The sequence below is a fragment of the Phascolarctos cinereus genome, unplaced genomic scaffold (genome assembly GCF_003287225.1).
Source record: "Phascolarctos cinereus isolate Bilbo 61053 unplaced genomic scaffold, phaCin_HiC Scaffold_3;HRSCAF=262, whole genome shotgun sequence".
Classification (NCBI taxonomy): domain Eukaryota; kingdom Metazoa; phylum Chordata; class Mammalia; order Diprotodontia; family Phascolarctidae; genus Phascolarctos; species Phascolarctos cinereus.
In genome coordinates, this window is record NW_027555736.1 from 219,269,826 (window position 1) to 219,284,589 (window position 14,764).

Consider the following 14,764-nt stretch of genomic DNA (forward strand, 5'->3'; position numbering starts at 1 on the left):
AGGGAGCTCACAGTCTTAATGGTATTACTTGTATTTATGCCCTTCTACTTATGAACTTTATGAGTGTTCATTGTTTTCTATGACACTGCATATTTGTGGTAACATAGGTTTCATAGGTTTAAGGGGGAAAATGTCTTGTTACTATTTTGGTAAATGTCTTTGTTTTGAACTAGTTATGACCTCTGGATCACTTCTGAAAGAAAACACATAGGGGTTGGCTTGTGGGCTATAGTTTTATGAATCTTGAAGACCCACAGAATACCTTGAACATGGGGTAGTTGTCAACCTGCCAGTGTAAGTTGGGGAGGGGGTGTAGGGGGGAAGGGGGATAGCGGTGTCAAGGAGGAGAGATAACCCAGAGAAGCCCAAACTGTTGGCTTACTTGGTTGTAAAATTGTCTATCTGGGTGCCAAGGGAGAGACATAGGTGCAATGAACTGATGGAATCAGCATAATAAGACCTGAAGAAGAAAACAGATTTATAAATTTTTTAAAACAAGAGCTTAGCCTAAATAGGAGTCAGGAGAGCTGAGGTTCAGCAACAGAAGGAATACATTGTATTAATTAATACATATTAATTAAGCACTTACTATGTCAGGCCCCATGCTAATAGTTGGATATCAAAGGGGAAAAAAAGTGAAATAGTCCTTGCCCTAAGACATTTTATCAGGAGCAAAATCTTATACATATAAAAAAGATATATAAAATTTTTATCAAATAAATAAATACAAGATAATTTTGTCAGGGAGACAGCTGAGTGGATGAATCAAGGTTCTGTAGGTGACAGACCTTGGGCTGAACTTTAAAGGAAACTTGAGGATTCTAAGAGGCAGAGGGGAAGAGAAAGTGCATTCCAGGCATGAGAGACAGTCTGCCAAGGCTCAGAGAGAGAGAGAGAGGATATTTTGTATGGCAAGTAGGCCAGTACACATGAAGGAATATGATATGTAACATACCTAAAAAAATTTATAGATCTGGAAAGAACTTGAAAGGCTATCTCCCCAACTCTTATTTTATTTAGGACAATACTTAAACTAAGAGAGATTAAGTATCTTGCCTACACAGGAAGTGTCAGAGGTGGTTCCCTGACTCCAACGTTTTGGCTGTTTTTCCTTTATCCTACTGCTTCCAAATAGCTGCCTCTAAGATGTCTGGAGCCAGAGTCTGAAAGGGCTTCAAATACTAGTGGAGTTTTATTTTGTCTTAGAGGCCAAAGGGAGCCATTGGGGCTCATTGAGCCTGGGCATTGCAAAGTCATATTTGTGTTTCAGGGATAGCAATATGACAATTATGTGGAGGTTATATTAGAGATGGGAGAGACTTGAGGTGGAAATATGCTTTGTTGTATTGAGATTTCACTGTTTTGTGCCCACTGTTTTGGAGTCTCTGTGCCTAGAATTCAGGCAAGAAGAACAACAGTCAAATTTTCGCCTGCCTTGTTTTCAATTTCACTTTTCATGTGAAAATTGTATTTATTATTAGAGCTACAACTAGAAATTCTAAGACATAGGCAAACACCACGAAACACACTTTGGGGAAGCAATACAAATGACACCCTCATGTCAGTTTTTTGTTGAAGGCTTGAAACTGGGAAACACAAGGCCTGTACAAACTCTTGGACACTGCACAGCAGAGACTCTGAGACACTACCAGAGACTTCTGGGAGAGGAGGCAAGATTGGACCAGGTAGGCAAGGAACAGAGAGAGTTGCCTAGAGGAAGCTCTCATATGGTAGCTTCCTATTTTAACTAAATATTATGGCTAATTAGATCCTAGTCTTAATGGTATAGTGCTGTCACTACCTTCTAAACTTCAGTGTATTGAGCAAATATCTGATCTAGCTATAACCAAACTCCCTATCTCAAGATGCTAGGCTCTGTGTCAGCAGGACTATGTCTTAAACAGATTCATAGGAAGGGTTAGGGCCCACAGGATCTAGCATAGTGCCTTATACACCGTGTGTGTGTGTGTGTGTGTGTGTGTGTGTGTGTGTGTGTGTGTGTGTGTGTGTAGAAACAGATTAGCCCGTCTGCCTCTTGTTCTAATGCTGCATCTTCTACTGTAGTAGAAACCACTGTACAAGTATATAATAGTGAGGTGGAAAGCTTAATTGGAGCTGTGGTCATTCCAATGCCTGGAACCACGTGGGGTAGAGAGTACTCAGCATCCTCAGTGTTTTACAAGCTGGCACTCTGGGACAGCGTGGGTGGGAACTGCGAAGACGTGATCTTATTCCCCGCCCCCAGTCCCCACCATCCCCACCAAGCACACACAGACTTCACCGCCCAGGAGTCCCTCAGTTCTGGCCTGAGTCACGACCTGGAGAGTTGCGCAACTATGGATTTCAGACTCTGAACGACCTGAGGAGGAAGACTTGGGAACACGGAGAAACCCCGAGTGTCTGCCCTGCCCCGCATCCCCACTCCTCCTGCTTGGCTTCCCGCACTGCCCAATTAGGTCGCTCCTCCTGCGTCTCCCCTGGCCAATCAGGAGCGGCGGGAGCGAAGCTAGGGTAGGGAGCTCCTGAAGCCGTGGGCTCAGAGCGTAGCCGGAGCTCTCACTCTCCACGATTCTTCCGTCGGGCGCCTGTCGCCTGCATCGCCACCGCCACCGCAGCTGCCGCTGTGTGATTTCCCTGCCGGCGTCCGTGGACCCTGCTGGCAGTAATCGAGGTAACCCCAGCCCTGCCTTCCCAGATCCCGCCACCCCTTCGCCCGCTCCTTGCAAATCTAAGAAGTGTGTCTCTAGAGACCTGAGGGGAAGGCAGGTGGAGCTAGGGGAGAGAGAAGGGACATCTGCTAGGTCCTAGTGCCATTGCGGTTCCCTTCACCCCTGGCTCTTCCTTCCACGGACCCGAGGAAGCGAGCTTTGCTCCTGCTCCTTCCTCTGCCCACTATCCTAGCGTCAGCTTTCCTCCAACCAGTCTGGGTGCTTCTGTTCGGGCTGGAGCTTACTATGAATCTGGTTCATCTAAGTGTGTAACTCCTAGGGGGGCGGAGGGATAGTGGGAAGAAAAAAAAGTGTTAGGAATGGGGGTTAGGAAGCAAGATACCCCCAAGAACCCTCACCAACTTTTCCAGACGCCTGCCTAGGGTAACTGCTACGGCCAGCTTAGACGGATGGTAGGGCTGCTCTGGGGTGAATAATTCATGCGGGGGTAGGTTGTAGAGAAAGCTGGGAGGCACGTTTGCAAGTGTGAACTCCCCAAAGGGAGATCTGGCAGTGTTGAAAATTTCCTCCCTTGAAGTGTGTGTGTGTGTGTGTGTGTGTGTGTGTGTGTGTGTGTGAGAGAGAGAGAGAGAGAGAGAGAGAGAGAGAGAGAGAGAGAGAGAGAGAGAGACAGACAGACAGACAGAGAGAGAGAGAGACAGAGAGAGACAGAGACAGAGAGACAGAGAGACCAGGTACGCATTGGACTTCCATCTAGGACGGTGGTGGTATAGGGACTGTTCAGAGATTGCTGGGCAGAGCAGGTGACCGACTAGACAGATTTCCCTCTCCTTGTCTCCTCTGCCTATTATTCTCTAGTGCTTTGTCCTGGAGCACCTCAGCGTCTGTCTCTCCCTTTAGCGATGCAGACACCAGCAGCTGCTTTCAGTCCCACTGCCTACTTGTCACCCGATCGACATTGGCTCTGGTAATGAGGACTCAAACCTTCCTTTTGCTGAAACCTCATAATCTTGTTTCTGGTGGTTTTCTCTTCAACATTCCCTCTCTGTCCATAATGCTTACTTATACCTTCTGCTTGCCAAGAATAAGGAGAAGGAAATACATATTTATTTGCCACATCTAAACTGTAGCTTCCTTCCAAATCATCTGGTTGTCTTTTGGGGCTAGAGTTACCAGTGGATCTGCTTGTCTGAGTGTCTAACACCTAAGGGGGGCACTGGGATGAGAAAAGGGTATTTGCGTATCTCCTGCAGCTGCTGAAAGCCAGCTTCCCATCGAGAGAACATACTCTCTTGGTGCCCCTACAGAAGGGAGCTGGCAGTGTGGGATGGACTCATGAGTGAGTCATTAAGAATGGTATTTGGAAGCTGCTGGCACCTCTACCTGGATCAGCAAATATTCTCTACCATTTCTCCATTTGTATGGCTGGCTATCACTCTTCTTCCAGGCTTGAATAAATAAATGTGATTGCTCCCTTTAGCTTAATGTATTGCAAATGTATTTCCACTGTTGGGGGGTGGGCGGGAATTTAAAAAAAAACAATCTTATCTACGATCATAAATTTTACATCTGTTAGAGATCTTACTAGCCCAACCCTTTCATTCTACAGATAAGAAAACTGAGGCTTAGAGAGTGAAATTATTGGCCTGAGTTACCAGGGATAGTTAAGAGACTAAAACCCAGACCTACTCATTCAAAATGCAGTGCTGTTTCCACTATCTTGTTATATTTTATTCCAAAATCCAAACATCACATTATAAAAACAAGAGGATTTGAGTGTCCTTTTGGCTCTTCTTAGCTCCTTACTCCCTTCCTGTTTGAAGCCAGATAGAATTAGATAATTCTCTTGGCTTTATTCTCTTTCTTCATAATGTATGTGCTTCTGTTGAAATAATTCTTTCCCTCTTTGAAACTACTCTGTGCAGACTTATTTTTAGAAGATGTACCTAAAGAGTAAGCCAGTATTGTTTAATGTGTGGCCTTGGGCCTGCTTAGGCTCTTCAATTCTATGTGATCGGTGAACAGCTAGGAAAGAGAGGGGCATTGCCATTTGTATTCATGTTATGATCAAAAGTGACATTACATACTTTCAAAATGCTAAAATATTAGAATATAAAGACATACGAAGGGGTTTTTGCCAACCAGCAATAGAAAAGACACTTTTTGATGCCTCACTAAATTGGAGATAGAAATTTGGGGTGGGATAAAGGAAAGACTATGAGGGATTTTGTTGATGACACTGGTGAATTCTGGTTTCTATCCTTACAGCAAATGTTTAAAGCTATATTATTCTTTTCATTTGTAATTTCAAGTGTTCTGGTCAGTTACTTATATGCCCAAATGATTTGATTCATTTATGTATCACTGTTTCCTGTTTCTTTTCCTTGCTTAATCCTGTAGGTTGTTCAAACAAACATCCCTGCCCTGTTTATTTTCTTTGAAACCCAAGATATCAACATGTAGCAGCTTCAGTTAGTATTCTGAATTCTACCACTTCTCTCTCTCTCTAGCTCATGCGCACCACACACACACACACACACACACACACACACACACACACCCCCCCTCTCCAAGGCTGGCCTTCTAGTCATCCCCGTTCTTTTGGGAAACAATAGCAAGAATGTGTACATTTAAACATGCTTTCCCTATGCAGAAAAACTGGTAAAAGGGATTGGTAAAATATTACATTGATTCAGCTAGGGAGTTAAGTTGCTTTTTGAGCAAGTATTAGAATATGTGCACAGTATTTTTTTATGCGTTAGTTGTAGCCATAGGTTTCTTAGTATTGTGAAGCATGAAGCACTAACTCAGTCCTTCCTGTTGATGGTTATTAGACCTGACCATCACAGTACAACAAAGGTACCCAGTGAATGATAGAAGCAAGACTGACAATGATGTAGTAGAAAAAATTCCAGACTTGGAGACAGAAGTTAATAATTCAACAAACATTTATTAAGGGCTTATTATGTGACAGGCACTGTACTAAGCACTGGGGATACAAATAAAAAAAAAAAGACAGTCCCTACCCTCAAGGAGCTTACAATCTAATGAGGGAAGACAATACACAAAAGGAGGTTGGAAAAGGGGTGTGTGTGTTTGGGGGGTGAGGGAGTTGGTATCTTGTTCCATGGAGTTGAAACCAGACCCAGCTGCAGATAGGTGTGAAGTGGAGTGAACTGAGAGTCCAGTTTATGGGAAGTTTTGGGGAGGAGTTTGGTACTCCAGCCTTCAATTACAGGGGAGAGAAGGCTGAGGGAGGTTGAATCCCAGTTTAAGTGATATGCTTAACCCTGGAGGGGCACCTTGTTCTGTGGAGTTAAAACCTAGCAGAGCTGAAGATCCAAAGTGGAATGTCTGAGTTCTACCTTGATCCCATATTAGCTGTGTGACCCTAGGAAGATTATTTAAAATCTCTTAGGTTAGTTTCTCAGTCTCCTCATCCAGAAAAAGGAGACTGTAAGCATCATGGGGTCATAGCGGAGAAAACATTTTTACAAATTGTAAAATACTATATAAATGTGAATTATTATTCTTATTGCATAGTGTGCTTTGATATACAGGCTTCTATTCCCCCCAGGTATTTCTCTTACCACCTCTCAATGGTGCCAGAAACTATACCATTGGATTTGTGGTTGTCCAGTTGTGTCTGACTCCTTGTGACTCCATTTGGGGTTTTCTTGGCAAAGATACTGGAATGTTTTGCCTTTCCTTCTCCAGCTCATTTTACAGATGAAGAAAATAAGGGAAACAGGATTAAGTGACTTGCCCAGGGTCACACAGCTAGTAAGTGCTGAAGCTAGATTTGGACTCAGGAAGTTGAGTCTTCCTGACTCCAGGCCTGGCACTCTATCACTGTGCCACCTAGCTGCCTGTATTCCTTTGGTTATTCAAGGCTTTTCCCCCTAAGAAATAAATATTCTTGGAGGGGCAATACCTTAAGCCATTTTATTATCAGCCATTGTTTTAAAAATTAAATATTGTTTAAGTTATCAAGCATTTATTTTTCTTTCCACCTCCCCCTCTTTGAAAAAGAAAGAAAAACAAAATCTTTGTTTTTAACGAATAACCATAATAGAACAAAACAAATTCCCATATTGCCCATGTCCAAAAATGTGTATCTCATTCTGCATAGTTGTTGATCTCCACTCTGTTATGAGGAAGGTAGCATTCTTTACCATCAGTCCTCTGAAATCGTGATTGATCATTGTGTTCTTAAATCTTTCACAATTGTTTATTTTTATAGGGCATTAGTTAATAAAAACAATTTTCTCTGGGAATTGGATCATGGTATAAGAGCTTGAAGGAAAGAAAGCTCAAGAAATCAGAAAGTAGAAGGACGCCAAAGGTGGACTTTTTCTACTTCACATTTTTTTTTACTTTTTTTTTTTGACTAGGCAATGGGAGTGACTTGCCCAGGGTCACACAGCCAGTAAGTGTCAAGTGTCTGAGGCGGATTTGAACTCAGGTCCTCCTGACTCCAGGACTGGTGCTCTATCCACTGCACAACCTAGCTGCCTCACTACTTCACATTTTTGCTTATGGCTATGCCCTGAGTATGGGCAGTAGAATCTATACAAATTATTGGGTCTCCTTGTGTTAAGTAGAGTTAATTGGCATTAGTGAGGACTGGTAAGAAACCAGGCTAAGGAAAACAGGAAATATACAAGTCTTGCCTTGTTCTGCCCCTTTGAAATTCTGCCCAGACTCCCATAAGCCTGGTTTAGAGCATCCTGTCATTTAGGTCAAAGCTCCTCACCAACATCTGTCAATATCTAAACCAAAACACCTCTTACTGTACCCCATGTAGGACTGGATGTGCTTGCTTGGTGGTAATTTTGGGTAGTTTTCATAGGAATCAACAAAACTCTGATTTCACTTGGGATTACTAGTAAGTTAGTGTTGGTGCTTCTCAGTTATCCTAATTATAACTGCCTCCCTCACCCAAGAGGACCCAGTTAATACAGAACAGTGTTCTTAGGTTGGCTTAAGATTGTGGGTGGAGTAAGGCAGTTCCCCTAACAGTGACTCATTACATCTATAATGACAGTGCATTCCTAGAATTGCCTTCGAGGAGAAAAGGCTTACGTTCCAAAATGGTATTCAACATAAGTATGATATGGAAACGTGTTGTGGTTTATTTTTGCTTTTACCAGGTCTTTGCTTATCCTAAAACTTGAACTCTACTGAGGCTCTAATGGCTTGCTCAATTTTTAGCTCGGTTAAAAACAATCCTTTAAACTCCTAGCCAAGAATCTAAACATGTCTCCACTGGTAACTGACGTGAAAGCCAAGTTTATGGTCAGTATCAGGCTGACCTTCCATGGTTCCCTTCATAAACTTTCTATTTACTCCCCTTCTCCTCCCTCCCCTCATCTTTTGGTAAAGTTATTTCATAGATGAGGTGCTATCAACAATTTTTTGGAGCCATGATGAGTTAGCACAGTCTCAGTTTTGACATTTCCATTATCAAAAAATCATAATTGTTAAGTATTTATGCCTTTCCCAGAATTTCTCGGGGCTTGGAAGAAATTCCTGAGCTTTTGGCACATAATAAGAGTGAGTGATAGGTGAGAAATGGACCATTGAGATGTCAATTTACAAATAACCCCAATGGAACTTTGATTAAGAAACATCAATAGAGGCAGCAGTGTGTAGAATAAAGAACACGGGTTTGGGAGTCAGGAGATCTGGATTTGAGTCTCAGCCCTGATACCTATTAGCTGTGAGATCCTGGGCCAATCATTTCACCTCTTCCTCCAAGTCCTGGTTTTCTCCTCTGTAGAATAGAAATAACATTTCTGGCCATCAGGTTGTTATAAAGAAAGTGCTTTATAAACCTTAAAGTCCTATAGAAGTTGGAGCTATAGAAGTAATAATATTTGTGTTCTGCAAGCTCCCTAATGTAGTAAGATCCTTTCCTTGGGTTCTGTGACACTCTGGAGTCTCTAGTTATGTCTAGGCTTGCTGCAAAAATTCTTAAAAGGAAACTAATTTTAATTCATTCACTTGGATTTTTTTTTGACTTGGATTTCTTGTTGCTCACATAGATAACACTTATTAAGCAGTTGTGCTAAGTGCTAGGAATACAGGAGCTCACCTTTCTAAGAAGAGTTAGAAAGGGGGAGGGTATCTAGGAAGTATTTAAGAGGACTGGAGCTAAGCGAGATGAGACCAAAGATGGCCTATGTAAGCCTTGGGTGGATTCAGAACAGAATCCATTTCTCTGGTCGGGAGGGTGAGTGGAAGTGCTGGCTGGAGTAGAATGGTGATGACATGTATCCTAAGAAAGTTATTTAGCATATATCGATCTACACGTAATCAAAACATTTTTATTCGAAAATAAATGTAACAAGCTGTTATAGCTTCCCTCCCCCCTGCCCCCCACTCAAATTGGGAAATCATTACTGGATTTCAACCCAATAAATATTTACCACGTGCTCACTACTTGCCTAGAGTTGAGCAGTATGGAATATACAAAGGAAACATAAGATAGATATAATCCAAAAAGCCTTCTATCTTTTATAAACGTGTAAACCGAAGCCCAGAGAAATAATAGTTGATTATCTTTATCCAGAACTTTAAGCTTGCAAAGTGCTTTCACATAGATAGCTCATAGCTACCCCAATCCATTGAAATCTTACTTATTGTTATCTTCTCATCATGCTATTTTCTACACAAATATCTATATTACTTTCTTCCTAATGCCAGGGGAGCCTGATCTTAAGCTATAAATCAAGAGACCTGGAGGCTGAAAAGGCTTTCAGTTTCCTTAAGGACTGAAACAAAGTTGTCCAGCTAGAAGGTGTATTTTTGAGCCAGAAACAAAATTTTGATGAATTTCAGAGGTTATACATATACTTGTCATTTAGCGGAATCCACTGGATGTGGGTGAGAAAGCTGTGGGACATAACCTCACCAGGAGGGTTTAGGCTACACCCAGCATTGGTCAGAACCATCTGTTTCCATCTGTAGTTAACTTTAGAAAGTCCATCTTCCTCCACCACCCCCCCCTCTGCATTGTGTGCTTTGCCGCAGTAATGCCTTCCCTTTGTCAACTCAGTAATAAACTCCTGCAGTTCCCTCCTCCTTAGGTTTCCCTGGAAACTCAGCCTGAAGTTTCAAAAGCAGCAAGCAACACCCCATAAGAGTGAGAGCTAGTGGGGAAGGGAGTGAGGAAACCATTGGGAAGTATTTAAAACCCTTGAAACATTCACTGGGAGGTGTTACTAACACCATTTATCTAGCAATTTGATATTTACAAAATGCCTTCTGTGGCTGTTAGACCCCTCCTTACTCCCTTTGTCCTACCCACTTTCTCCCCCTTCCCTCCCACCTCCCAGCAATTCCAGAAGGTAGGTTCCTAGTATTATCACTGTCTCTGTTGGATGAGGTAATCAAAAGACCAAGAGTGCCAAGATTATACAGGCAGGAAGTGTCAGTGCAAGTATCAAAATGCATGGCTCCTCAAATGCCTAGCTCTCTGCTAAGTATCCTGGGCCAAGATTGCATTCTGTAATGTAGTCTCAGTTACCAATAAGAAATGACAAATTGTCTTTCTTTTTTGTGATAGCTAGTTAAAAAGGATTGGAAGCCACCCTGAAGCCTGCTTGACAGTTAGTCAGTATGCATTTACTAAGCACCTACTATGTGCCAGGCGCTGTGCTAAGCACTGGAACTATACAGAAAGGCAAAAGACAGTTCCTACCCTTAGATTGGGAAGATCACAGTGTAATAGGGGAGACAAGCTATATATGAATAGGACAAATAGGAAATAATCAATAGAGGGAAGGCACTAGTATTTTGAGGGATTGGGAAACCTTCTTATAGAAGGTGGGATTTTGGCTGAGACTTGAAGGAAGACAGGGAAGCCAGGAAAGCCAAGAGGTGGAGATGAGGAGGTAGAATATTCCAGACATAGGGTATAGCCAGATGTAATGCCTTGTTCAAGGCAGAGCAATGAGGCTAGCATACCTGGATCAAAGAGTAGGGGGTAGTTTGGAATGTAAGGTATAAAAATACTGGAAATCACTTGTTATTTTTATATAGATAATACATTTAAAAGTTCATGGTAAAAAAAAATACTGGAAAGGGAGATGGGAAAGGTAGATTATAAAAGGCATTGAATGCCAAACAGAGGATTTTATATTTGATCCTGGAAGTGATAGGGAGTCAGAAGTCTTGGGAAGGAGACATAAAGCAAGGTGTGAACAAATATTTAGTAAGTACCTACTGTACGCACTATTAGAGGTTATGGCCACTATCAAGTATATCACTTAGTCCTTGCCCTCCAGGAGTAATAGTCTAGTTTAGAGATAAGGCACAATTACATGAAAAATCCATAGGATTTAGAGCTGGAGGGGACTTTAGATATCACCTAGTTCAAACTCTATTTTATAGCTATGGTGATCAATTATACTAATAATAGCAACTAACATTTATATAGTGCTTACTATTTTACTTACTAGATTACTAGTGCTTTGCAATCATTCTCTCACAACCACCCTGGAAGGGAGGTGCTATTTATTACCATCCCCATTTTACAGATGAGAAAACTGAGGCAAACGGGTTAAGTTTGCACAGGGTCACATAGGTAGTCAATGTCTGAGACCAGATTGGAACTCAGGTTGTCCTGACTCCAGGCCAAGTGCTCTATCCACTGTACAACCTAAGGCATAGAAAGGTAAAATGACTTACCCAAAGACATATAAGTAGTGAGGAGCAGAGGCAGAATTTGAACTCAGGTTCTCTGATGCACTGTTCCCTCCATTATACCACATCGTCTAGCAAAAGAAGAATAATACAAAATAGGAAATTAATAATAAAAATAAATATTGAAATAAAAGTCCCATTTACCTCATGAAATGGAGCTGATCCTGGGGTCTCAAAGGCTGTTCCAAAAGAGAACATTCTGGTGGGTTCTGCCGTTCTGTAAAGTCTTTGATTGTAGTCCTGGTGACAAACTGCCTGCTGCTGGAGGATAAGTATAGCTAAGTACAAATAGTTGATTATCAGCAAGTTGGACCTTAGGTGGTTCATTTTTTTGACTGGCAACACAGGAAGCACAAAATGCTAACTGTCTCTGATTCCTGTGGCTACTTCCTACCTCCCTGCCCCCAACTTCCCTCTGTCCACTTTTCATTTTACTACTAAGAATGATAGAGAAGTAGAAAAGACATTGGGAGGTATTCAGCAGTTACTAGGACATCTTGAAAATAATTAACTTTTGGAACTCTAAATATAAAATCTTTCTTCAGTCACTGCCAAGGTTATATACTTAAAGGAACCGAATCATATCAGTATTGATGTTCTCCTCATGAATGAAATCTGAAGCAATATGGAAGTCGCAGCTAAATGGAAGAATGGATGGCTCACAAGCACTACTTGAGGAGTCAGATAAAGGAGTTGCCCAAGGTGGTTCATCCTATGCCAGAGGGTGACAAGAAGCATCATTTCATGGGATACTCAGGCATCTTAGCATTCATGATGAATGTCATCTGCATCATGAGTCTTGTCTTTAGTTTTTTATCCTCAGAGGGAAACACAGTGCCTTATGAAATAGATGTTTGTAGAATTATACATCAGTATTTGTTGCAAAGGATAAAGAGGTAGAAAAGTTCTACTAAGAACTTGTAAAGATTTTTCAAAACTAAATCAATATGCAAGTATGTATTCTGTGTCTGCTTTTTGCCAGGCTCCATGCTAGACACTGAGAATTCAAAAACAAATAAATAACAAAAAGAAAAAAATCCCTGTCCTCAAGGGTCTTACATTCTTCTGGAGGGAACCACATGGGCACAGTAAATGCATATGCATATATATGTACATTTATATTTCTGTATTAATATATTTATTATGCATACACATATATACACATATACAAAAAAAATTCAGAGGGAGAATCAGTTTAGGGAGTATTGGAAAAGACTTCATGTAGGAGGCAACATTTGATCTGAGTTTTGAAGGAAGCTAGAGATTCTCAGAGGTAGTTAAGAGATGTGCTTTTCAGGCGTGAGAGAGAGTCTGTGTGAGGGAACAGAGACGAGATTTCATGATCTAGATGAGGGGCACGAAGAAGGCCAGTTTAGCTTCCTTTCAACATTTGTTGATACTTGGTGACCTTGGATTTCCTGATTTACTTCAAGATTTGGCTCACATAACTGCTTTTTTCATGAAGTCTTTCCTGGTGCCTTCAGCTACTAGTACAGCCCCTCCCAAAATCACCTTGAATTTATTTTGTATGTATTCTGTGTGTGTGTGTGTGTGTGTATGTGTGTGTGTGTGTGTGTGTGTGTGTGTACACAACCTTAAAGGTTCTTCTCCATTTGGAGTCTGTTATGTATTTATTAAGATCACAGAATATTCCTTGGTAAATACAACCAGAGAAATAATCAGATCATTGGACAAAGGTTAACTGTCAATATAAGTGAGGTATAAAACAGGAAGATATATTCAGACTAGTAGTGTTTTTTTTTTTTTTGTCATGGAGGATGTCCTGTACAGGGTCTAAATGGAAAAGAAGTTCGCCATGGATAATAAAGTCTTCCAGACACCCCTTTCTGTGTATGACATTGTACCAATTGCTTTAAGCTATTAAATACTACAGGATCTCCTCAATGAGACCCACAAAAGAGAAATCAGTCTAATTGTCCTTGGAGGCATAGGATTTGGATTCAAATGGGGCTAAGTCCAGCTTCCTCATTTTTGAGATTAATTTTGAGGGCATTAAAGCCCATGGAGGTAAAGTGACTTGCCCAAAGTCATAGAGCTGGTAAATGACAGAGCCAAGATGCAGTTTCTGGTCATTTAGTCCAAATCCCTTTTCAGAATAATGTTTTTTAATGCATAAAATAAAATAAATAGGATTACGGAGTTTGAAATACAGTTACCAAAATATTTAAATGACCAACTTCTTAGATTCCAGGTTAAGAACCCTTACTCTATACATAATCTATATTATGACATGCAGTTGGATGGGCAGCCCATTGAATTAGAGCATCAATACACATATCTGTGACAGGAGCTACAAGTAGATAATGAGCTCCTGGACTCAGAATTGAATAAGAAATAGAGTGGGCTGCATTGTTTTTGAAAAATTGCATGGCATTTTCAGTGATTCCCAAGCTGCTCCCTGATACACAAGCCCATTTCTTTAACAATGATTTCTAAAGATTTAAAACTGAAAATGGCTGAAATGGCAATAGAGAAGAGCATTGTGTGTATAAATAGAAAGAGGAGCTGTGATTTCAATGGCATAGAGAACTCCCAGATGAGGAAGCACTCTTCCAGTGCAGGTTAAGCACCTTCTCGGTAATTTAGCATGAGTTGCCTAAAGCATTATGTTTAAATGACTTTCACAAGGTCACTCAACCAGTATGTTTCAGAGGTCGGGATTTGAACCCAGGTCTTCTTGGCTTGCAAAGCAACTCTTCATCCATAACACCATGCTGTCTCCTTGGTTGCAAATAAGGCATAGGAAAATATCAGTTATGACTTGCATACAGTTGTATGAAGGATACCCAGAAAATATTTGAGTGGAAAAGAAAGTGGGCATGTCTTATAACAAGAGGAAGTGATAACATGGAAAACCCAGGCACTGTAGTGGGAACCACAGAATGTCCAAAAGGCCTAAAAGAACATGTCTGTTGCATTGAATAGATCCTTTCTGGAGGATTTATGGTAAAATGTGAATGTGTTATGATTTGGACCATTGGAGGGAATACTCACATTGTCAAAATTATAGAAACTTTGATGTACTGTTATTTTATGCCAGGTTACCAAATGAATATTACAGATAGTGAGCCCATTGGATTTGGCATTAGGAAACATTACAATGAGCTGAAATAGAATAAAAACATACTAGGGAGAAAATAGAATTTGAGCTGGGCTTTGAAGGATGAATAGGATTTGGATGGGCAAAGAGAATAGAGGAGGATATTATAAAGTTATTTTATCAGTGACTTAGAAAAAGCCACAGGTGGCATGCTTATCACATTTTTGAATGGCACAAAGTAGATAAATTAGATATAAGGTATCCAGAAATATCTCAGCAAACTAGATTATAGAATTCTGGACCAAATCAAATAAGATAAAATTTG

General features: G+C 41.0%; 1 protein-coding gene across 1 annotated transcript in view; it reads left to right on the forward strand.

The window, feature by feature from the left end:
• Positions 1–2,163: 2,163 nt before the first annotated feature.
• LOC110202706 (stonin-2-like) overlaps positions 2,164–14,764 on the forward strand; it is a 49,970-nt gene continuing 37,369 nt past the window's right edge. Inside the window, exon 1 of the mRNA XM_020978972.2 lies at positions 2,164–2,671. The gene's annotated coding sequence lies outside the window, so the exon portion shown is untranslated. The remainder of the gene's footprint in view (positions 2,672–14,764) is intronic.